We start from the raw sequence: 9,866 nt of genomic DNA, 5'->3' as shown, positions 1-9,866 counted from the left end.
AACTGCTCAGGTTTCTATTCTGTCTTGCAGCACTGCACTGCTGGTTCTTCTGGAGCCCTGCTCCTTATTGGTGTTGTTGTCCGTGAGTGCAGAGATGACCCTGCCAACTCGTAGGTGGCTCCTTAGCAAGCTGACACATGGGGCTAGAATTGGCTGGACATCTTGCATTTCCAGCTTGAGCCCTCCCCTTCCAGGTAGTGGTCAAGTTTTTCCTTGGAAAGTTGAATGCGATGGTGGAGTCCCCTCACTTCTCAGTGACCACACATGCTTCCATCTTTAGGTATTCTAACCCTGTGGAGCTACACTGCTTGTGTTTTCAGCATAGACACTTTGACAGTGAAAAATCATTCTTCAACCACTGCAGTGTGTCTGGGGGTAGGAATCAAATTACTACTGATGTGGTTTTGTTGCACCAGTTTTGTGGGTAATAAACACTCTGCATAAGCTACATGGCAGAAAACTTTAAGGTATATTTGATCCTTAAATGGTTGAATTTTCTTTATTTTCTATAGAAACTTCAAAACACTTAGGATTCACATAACCTAAGAATGTAACTAGACTTTTCCAGGGTGTTCCTTGTACCTTCGGTTCCCACAAAGTAGGTTCTGGTCTTTTTCCTTTGGACCACTTCTAAATGTGAGCCCACTGTAAAGACTTTTTATAAATCGACACTTATATCTGAGGAAAAAATAATTTAGTATTATGGCACACTAATTATTTTGTTCAGGCACTGTCATCAGAACCTGCTTAATGATCTAATAGGAAATTTTTCCCAGAAGGAAAAAGTTTGCAGTGTTGAAACACCTTGAGTGGATTCTTCCCTTGGTTAATATGGCCAGGAACCACAATGACAGGAGAGGCACCACCAAGACTTCCTTTCAACTAGTGCTTCCTGATCATTCAGGAGTCTCGTCTCCTGCAGACTCCTTCTTGTTCCTTCCAGAGATGTGATGGACACTTTGGAGCTCAGAAGAAATCAAGAACTAGAGCAGAGCTACCTTTGCTATTACTTCCTGAGCTGTGCAGAGCATGGGAGTGAAACATGAGTTTAGAAACATTACTGGTTTAAATTTGGAACAGTTACAGTGCCCTGCATTTCATCTCTTTGTGCAAATCATTGTAGCTATGTCAGGTCCCCATCAACAAACTACCTGTGTTTGTCTTTAAGGAATCTTGGGGTTTGCATTCCTCCAAGTTCTCTGAAACATGTCAGTTTGATTTCTCTGGAAGTGTTAAAGGTCAGGTTGGATGGAACTTGGAGCAGTCTGATCTGCTGAAACATGTCCCTGCACACAGCAGGGAAGTTGGAATAGGTGACCCTTAAATGTTCCTTCCAACCCAAACCTTTCTATGATTCTATAATTTTCAGTGGGTCTGAGCATCCATTGGGTCTGTTACTGCTTAACCATGTATTTTTATCCAGATCCCCCTTAGCAACACACTCCTAATTTCAGAATTGGGTAGAACTGTGATTTGGCTGTGCTTATACAAAACCTACTATAAATATACAGCAGCCCCCTTGCTTTCTCCCCAGTATTTTTACTTTATTATGTTTCCCAGACACATACATCTTAAAATCCCTTGTCATGTTGCTAGCAGACACAGGGGAAGGCACAGACTGCTGCATTAAATCACACAGCAGCAGTGAGCCCAAGCCATACTCAGTGGTGCATAGATGTACCAATTAAGAATGCATCCTACTTGTGCAGTCTGGATGCTTTTCTCCTTCAGAGGGGTCTGATTGTTTGCTTGCAATTATTTGGTAAGCCTAATGAGGCTGAAAAGAGGTCAGATCACCTGTAAATGTTTTAGAAGTGTGGAAGCAGATGTCAATCTATGCCTGTAAAATCTAATGTTCCAAAGACTACAAAGTAAAACAAAACAATTTCCCTGGAGTCCTGACTCTGCAGACTGAATATAAAATTAGTAGTGTCCTAGTCTGCACAACCTTTGAGACTCTGGGCAGAAGCTGGCTGCTTCTTTCAAAGGCCTGTTGCATTCAGTCTGCTTCTTGTCAAACCCAACACTGTAATTTCAGAATAAATACTGATATGTTGCTGTTTCTGCTCATCATGCCCTGGCTGTAGACATCAGTGCTGGAAAAAAAACAAACACACAGGGAGAAATACTTTGGTTGCAGGTGGTTTCTACTTAAATTAGTGGCTAAGTTTCCAGTGATTTTCCTAGAAGAATGACCAGGACTCTCCTGTGTTTATCAATCACTGTAAACTGTACTTTATGCAAGACTGAGGTTACACAGATTGTGGCTTCCTATGCTCTGTCCTGGGAAACCTTCCTACCCTGGAGAGATAAGGGCACATAGGGAAACCTTAACCCTTCTTTGAATAATCTGCTTTCACCTTGGGAAAGCTGTGATGAACTGAGCTGGAGAATAAGTATAAGTTAAGTTGAGTTTGCCCCTTTAAAAATGAAAGAGGATTTGCCTTTTAATTCTGCAACTTCTTAGTACATTATTAGTAATTACTTATAACATTGTTATTTCTTTCTGAGTTTGTTTTAGGCATGGGATAAGCATGTAGGTTATTGACCTTCCAAAAACCTTAGATCCTGGGCAAGTGAGTGCATAAGTAGACAATATTAGCAACTCTAGATTACCAAGAGAAGGCTAAGCACAAACATAGCCAGACCTCAGACTGGTGTGTGTATAACACAAATCATGCATACAGTCTCTGGGGCTAATCACCAGTGCCAGATTCAGATGATGCCAGAGGTAATTTTTTCTCCCAAAGATTATTGAAAAGATTTTGCACCAAATTCCCTTAAAATCAATAAACTCCAGCTATGAAGCATTTTAAGATCTGTCTGGGTAACCAAGTTTTTTTTTAAATGCTTTTGAATTTGGCCTAAAGTAGATTTCTAAAAGTCAAGCTGAGTATTTTTGGTGGGACTGGCACAGGAATCCAAATTCCAGAAGTCTCATTCCAGTATCTTATAACTTCCAGTCCTCCACTTACTTTACACCAATATGAAATAGGGACGTTAGGGCCCATCCAATGCCCTCCCTGACGCTTTGTAAAACTACTTTGCAAGATGTTTCGTTAGCCTGGAAGATTCCTAGTTGAAAGAAGCATATTATTGGAACTAACACCTTTTTCTTTCTTGTGCTTTCTTTCTTTTTTTATTTTATTTTATTTTAATTTTAAAGAGTTATTAAGAGTTATTAATCTACTTGCCAAAGTTGCATCCTTCTGTGGCTTGGTCGTTGGTCAGTTCCACATCAATGTGTTTATTATATAAAACACTGATGTGGAAATTGCTGGAAATTATTGCTTCCTATTACATAACTGCTGCTGTGTATCTGATGTGTTTTCTGATGCTCAGGGGAACAGAAGGAGCGGTGGCTCTAAATGCTGTTACAGTTTTTGCAGACCCTTCGCTGCAGATTGTCATTAGCTTTTAAGAGTTGTACGACATGATTTCCTTGGGATGACCCAGGTTTTTCTTGAAATGTCTTTCAGTTTACAGTTCCTTTACTGTCCCTATAAAATGAAAGCTGATATTTGTATTTTTGCATAGGTCTGCTGTGAGTTTTGGAGAGCTCTATCTCCACTTTGCACAGGCCTCTCAGGCAATGGGATCAAGCAACTTAAACCAAGCACACAAGGGGCTCAAACATGCAATGAACATATGTCAATTGAAGCCACTGAGGCATAGGAGCCAAGCTGCTATAGCTCTCCACAACCCCCAAAGCACATGCTCTTGATCTGATGATGAGGTCAAGTCCCTTATCTTAAACCTTGATAAAGAACATTAAAGTTACATTATATTTCCACATATCTGGAGATAAGCAATCATATGGACAGTCTCCACAGTTCAGCTGATCACTGATAAGTAATGAAGCCACTCTTTCTCAGCTGTCTGCAGCAAACCCTTGATGATATTAGTACCCGATAGGGTTACTGGCTTCTGTGAAGTGGTATAACGTCAAAGTTGTCACAGTGGCAGCCCATGTTTTCTCTTTCAATGTACTGGAGAACAATTATACAGCAGCTTCAGACTAAACTGTGCCAGTGGAGAGTATGATAGGTTCATGTTTCAGCAAACTGAAATGAGAGTTGTGTGGGTAGGTTTGAGTCAACTTTGAAGTTGTCAACCTGTGGTGTAAGTAATGAACCCAACCAGGGTCTGTGCAATAAACCCTTGTGGCACAGCTTACAGCACATCATCCAGCCAAGGCTTCATCAGCCAAATGTGCCATGCCACTGGTTCAAATAACTTGGGGAAGATAGTCAGCACTGATTTAAAGTTTTCAGAGGCAAAAAATATGCTGCATCTGAACAAATGTAACATGCAAATGTCAACTAACAAACAAGAAAAATAGTGCTCTTGGGATGTTTTGAGTATTAATGAATGAGCCTAGTCAAGATTCAAGACCTTACATAGTAGGTGTTTTATGAACCACATAGAGAAGACAGACTGTCTTGGCTAAATGAATTAATATGTGTAAGGCAAGACACCAGTGTTATCTTCTGCTATGGGCTTTTGGCCCATTGCCTTGCCTGGCCCTGACAGACACCTGAAGAGACACAATTGGGTTTCTAATGCCTAAATGCTTTGCAATTCCTCAGGTTTGAGCAGAAAATCATACATATTTCATGTCAGACCTGCATGTCTACATTCCCAGTGCTTGGAGCTTTAAGATACTTCAACTGACTCTCCTGGATGGTGGGAGTTGATACAGTAGAAAAGCAGCAAGTAGAGCACAGGATCCAGGATGGGTCAGAAGATCAGGTTTCAACATCCCCTTCACTACACCTCTATCAAATTTCCTATTGGGAATTATACACCTGAGAGCAACATTAGAAGGTGACGAGGTTATCCGGCTGCTGATGGAAACACCACTGCAAGTATCAATTACACAAATTACTTTTTAGTGTGTAATTCATATAGATAGAAGAGTCACATTTATTCCTATATTTACTAGTGAGGAATAGTTGAAACTGAATCATAAAGCAGAATCTGGTGCATCTTTAAAATAAGAATCTACTTTCTGTAGGGCTAATAATCTGTCTCACACAGTGAGATTTTAAGATCATGGGGTATATCCAGGGGGGCCTCAGGAGGTTTCATGGCCAACCTCCTACTAAGAAGGGTTAGCTATGAGATCCAATCATGTTGCTCAGAGATTTATCCCACTGGGTTTTCAAAACCTTCAAGGATGGAGAGAGCACAACCTCTCCGAGCAGTCTGTTCCAATGCTCTGCTGTCCTTATGATCTCTTATTTCCTTTGAAAAATATATTTCAGGAGTGTAATTCTGTTTGCTTTCCTCAGACCAGCCAGTCCAGTCACTGAACAAGCACTACTCATCAGAAAAAGATGGACAGATCCCTCAGATTCTAGGTAAGGTATAAAAGTGTTTGGAGTAACATAGCAACTAAGAAGAAATATTTGGTGAGTACCTAAAAGCCAAAGGAAATCAGGGATCTGAAGAGAAGGAATTAAGAGAGTATCTGAGAACAAGATTAAATGGGTTTTGTTAGAACTAAGTGGAAGTTTTACTTAATTTTTTTGCAATGTTCTTAATTAAAAAAAATAATGTTAAAAGCAGATTTTTTTAATTGCCCTGGAATGTACTTGTGTTTATTTATTTTCCCTTTTTACATGAATGAGAAGTCTGAGTGAGTGAGTTGTAATCAGGGAGGGTTAACCTGTGATTAGTATGCTAGGTGGTCATTGATTGTTTACTAATGACTGTGATCAAGAAGCTGGGATCATATCAGGGCCTTCCTAGCGATTTCTGCAATGTCTTTGGGCATCCCAAGGGTCTTTTCCAACCTGAATGGTTCTGTGATTCTATATTTTTTTATTTTTCTTTGGTTCTTCATGCAGAAAATTATACTGCTTGCTCCCTCCTCGTATTTGTCATGTCTATTTAGAAATGCTTTTGACAGGTAGCATCTCTTACAATGCTTGTATGAGGAACCTAACACAAAAGACCTTGTTCTTGGAGACCTTTGTGTCCTACTGTTGTGCAAATAGTAAGTAGATCAAAGTGCCACTCTGGTGGTTAGCTCGTGCTGAAAGTTAGTATTTTAAAACAATTTGTAGCTGTTGGATTTTTTCCTCCTTTCTTACCTGAACTCTCCATGCTCCAGAGGCTTCCTCTACTCCTACCTGTGATTCATTTTTATTCCTAAGTGTAGCAGAAGCACCATTGTATAGCAAAACTTGCAGTCACTTTCTCACAAGTCTTTCTTCTGCAGGTGCCTTAGTGAAAATAAGGGAAAATGTATGGCTGATCCATTTGCATTTATAAGCATGATCCGCTGGGTCATGGGTCTCAGCTATTTTCTTGGGCTTTTGGCCCAAGATCTCCTTGGCCAAGTATCTCTTGGCATGCTCTGATTACATTTTATGTCAGAGCCAAGAAGCAGAATATTTTTACTGACTTCTCAAATTGCTGCCAAAATGTCTGTGTAGGAGAAGCTCACAGGTGAGCTGAAAGAAATGTTGCTTCTCAGCTGGGACAGTGCCTGTGCAAGTGGGGAGGATTCCTCACTTCTTGCATTTCTTCCTGGAATATTACTGCATATTTTCCCAGGCTGGCTCCCAATGTTGCAGTAAAAGTAACAACAACAATCCAACAACAAAACCTTTCATCAAACAAGTGTGTGTAAGGAGTATTAAAGTAAGCTGGTTAAACCATATTCTTTGCAAGTGTCAGGGTGACCATCCTCTTAGGAGTATACAGTTCAGGAAACTTATCAAAGTACTGAAGGTTCTTCTTAATTTTTCCCAGACTCTCCTGGCTTTCCATCAGTGTATTGCTTGAGCAACTCATTAATTTTGCAAAACTGGGTCAGAAGGTGCTACATGTACCCCTGTATATCCCTATCTGTTGAAATCCTGAGGGCCAGAGGTGGTGCTGCTAAATCTTCAGGTAGGGTTGCCTATAGAAATTTTGCCTTAAGTAATAATATTTTGTCTACTTTTTCTAAATGTAGATTGTATTTTTTTTTTTTCTTGCAGTGATGAAGTCTGTTTATTTATAGTTCTGAAATAAAAAATACTCCTAAGGGTAGGCTGCAGTTCACCTGTAAGTAATAGGACTCCATATAGGAGTTACCAAGTCTAATGGCTAGAGTGCTCAAGACTTCACTTAGAACTACTTTTAATTTATGCCCATATAAACCTCATGATGGTGATGGGATAGTTTATGGGTCAGCACCTGATACTTGGTTGAATATTGAACAATACTTTGTTCCAGGGGATGCACCGTTTCCTTCAGTCAGGCGTGAATGATACCTGCAGTGTCACAGGAGGTCATGTCTTAACAGCTGCTTGTCGTTGTGAATAAGATCCTTATAATATTGATCTTGTTTATTCCTCTATTTATAAAATTCAGTTGAAAAGGGAGATGCTCTGTTTTGGGTCCACATAAAAGAGTTTGCCTCTTGATCTTTCTCAGTATTGTCTGCTGCCTGATGGAAGGAGGGAAGCATTATGAACACGAGAACTTTAGAAGCCTCATTCCTTTCACATTTGTGAGGAACACACTGGAGGACATGAGTGGCACTGTTTCTGTGGATTCCTGCGATCTAAAATAAATTGCTGCCTGTTGACCTTGCTGTCATTAAGAAGTCTTGCTCTGCTGCTCAAATACTTCTATTCAGGAAATCTATAGGAATGCAGCACTTCTGAGGTTGCTATTCCTTTGCCACACTCAATTGAAGCAAAGTGATATGTTCAACCTATTGGTGAAGGCCTGTCTGCCAGAAAATATTGTTATCCTAAACCTTATTTATTTGAGAAACCAAGCTAGAAAGAAATATAATCTTTGGGATTAGATTTTTTTCTAACCAACTGACTTAGACCCTTCAGCTATAATGTCTAGTGTATGGGTGACATACCATTTTTTTACATGATGCTTCTGATTTAAACCAAGAGACATACTAATTTGTTTAAAAGAAAGCCAAGCCTATCTAAAATGTTTTACTAACAGAAAGGTTGGAAGTAGGTATTGGATTAACGACACTGAAATACAGATTGGAAATGGCCTTTAAGATTGTGGCTCTTCTACTCTACCTTTTATGTTCCCTCTGTTGAAGCCCCAGGAGCAGAGCTTGTATGAATGAAGGTGTCATGCTCTGGTAAGAGCCACTTTGGCCACAGACATTGAGACCACATCATGCATCTCACAATTACCCTGTGAGCAAAGTTACTGCACAACTGAGTGTAGTTTCTCGAGCTGAATGTTGATGAGTATTTTTTACAGGTCAAGTGCTGAACAATAAAGGAAAAAAAAATCAAGGAAAATATGTTCAGAAGTAGTAGTTGCCAAGATATTATAAAGCTAACAGGTTCCTTAATAAATCAACATACTGTTTTTCTTTTATGCTTGTTCTTTGAATGGTAGAATTTTAGTTTCATATCTCACCACCACTTTCTAACCACAAAAATACAGTAATTGGCAGGACTGAGATTTTGATCACTATCCAAACTATTTAAGCTTTCTGTTTACTTGCAGTTATCAATTTATTGAGAATGGAGTGACTCAAACATGCAAAGTTTTACTGCAATAAAATAAGAAATTAAGGTAATTGAGTGGCTCCTGTGGAATCTTTATGACTGTTCTTGTTCTTATAGTGGCTGTATTCTATGGTTTAACAGTTTTTTGTATGGCCTGTAAAGCATGGAATTTAAGTATTGAACACAAGGCTGTTCTACTTAAACTGTAGAATGACAACACAGGCAAGTCTGGAGTCAAAAGAAAAAAATAAACTAGAAATACTCATAAAAATATTAAATATGCATTGGACAAGAGGTGATGGTAGATGAGGCTTGTTTCACCTATTTATTCTGTTTACAGAGAATTGTTTGTGCATATATATGTCAAGTTATCCACACTGCTAACATGTGCACACACACTTTAACAGAAAAGCATGTTGTGTTGATGATTGCCAGGGCTATGCTGGCATTTTTCAGAAATGGGCTACAGGCTGAAGGGTCAGAAATGGGGTAGTGCTGAATGAGGTAATTTATTATCTGGTGTAGAGATGTGGCTTACTACAGGCCAGCAGGATCAGCTCAACTCTGTATGCTTGGGTGCTTTGGGTAAAAGTGGATCTTAGAATCATAGAAACATAGAACTATTCAGGGATGATGGGCAGCCTATTCCAGTGTCTAACCTTTCTTTGTGAAAAAAATTGTCCTAATGTCCAGTCTAAACCTCCCCTGTTGCAACTTGAAGCCATTCCCTCTTGTTCTGTCACTAATTACCTGTGAGAAGAGACCGGCACCAACCTGTCTTTGGGGTAATCTTGTTAATTACCCCAAAGCTGTCTTGTTTGTTGCCTCTAGGAAGCGCATTTCTCTATTAGCCTCTGTTGCTGTCCTGAATGTGCTTTCTTTTGTGTAGGACTTTCTCAAGATTTGAACAAGTGTTGGATGCATAGTGTTAAAAAAAACGCAAACCCTGTCATTAGATCTGAGGAATCCTGCAGCTTTGAGCTGTGTCACTCATAGGACTGAATCCTTGTCTCTGAACTGGGGGTACCTCATGTCCAGATTCCTGCTCACAATCATTTCTTCAGGACCTAACACAGACATTTTGTCTCAAATCCTACAATTGCCACAATTATTTTGTACAACAGTTTCAGATGGCTGATTTTTCTTTTTTTCCTTCCAGTATTCCATCCAATTGCAGATTGATGGCATCATTTGAACACTTCTCTTCTGGCAATTACACAGTATGATTTTGTGATTTATTCATCTTTGCCACTAGGATGGAGACTGGCTGGGCTCTTTCTCTTTTCCAAACAGGGAACTGATGTCTAAAAATGCAAGTTAAAAAAAAAAAAAAAAAAAAAGAAAAAACTAAATTAAAAACCCAAACAAAATAAA

The sequence above is a fragment of the Chaetura pelagica genome, unplaced genomic scaffold (assembly GCF_000747805.2).
Source record: "Chaetura pelagica isolate M959 unplaced genomic scaffold, ChaPel_1.0 scaffold27, whole genome shotgun sequence".
Taxonomy (NCBI): domain Eukaryota; kingdom Metazoa; phylum Chordata; class Aves; order Apodiformes; family Apodidae; genus Chaetura; species Chaetura pelagica.
Note: the sequence above shows the minus strand (reverse complement) of the source record.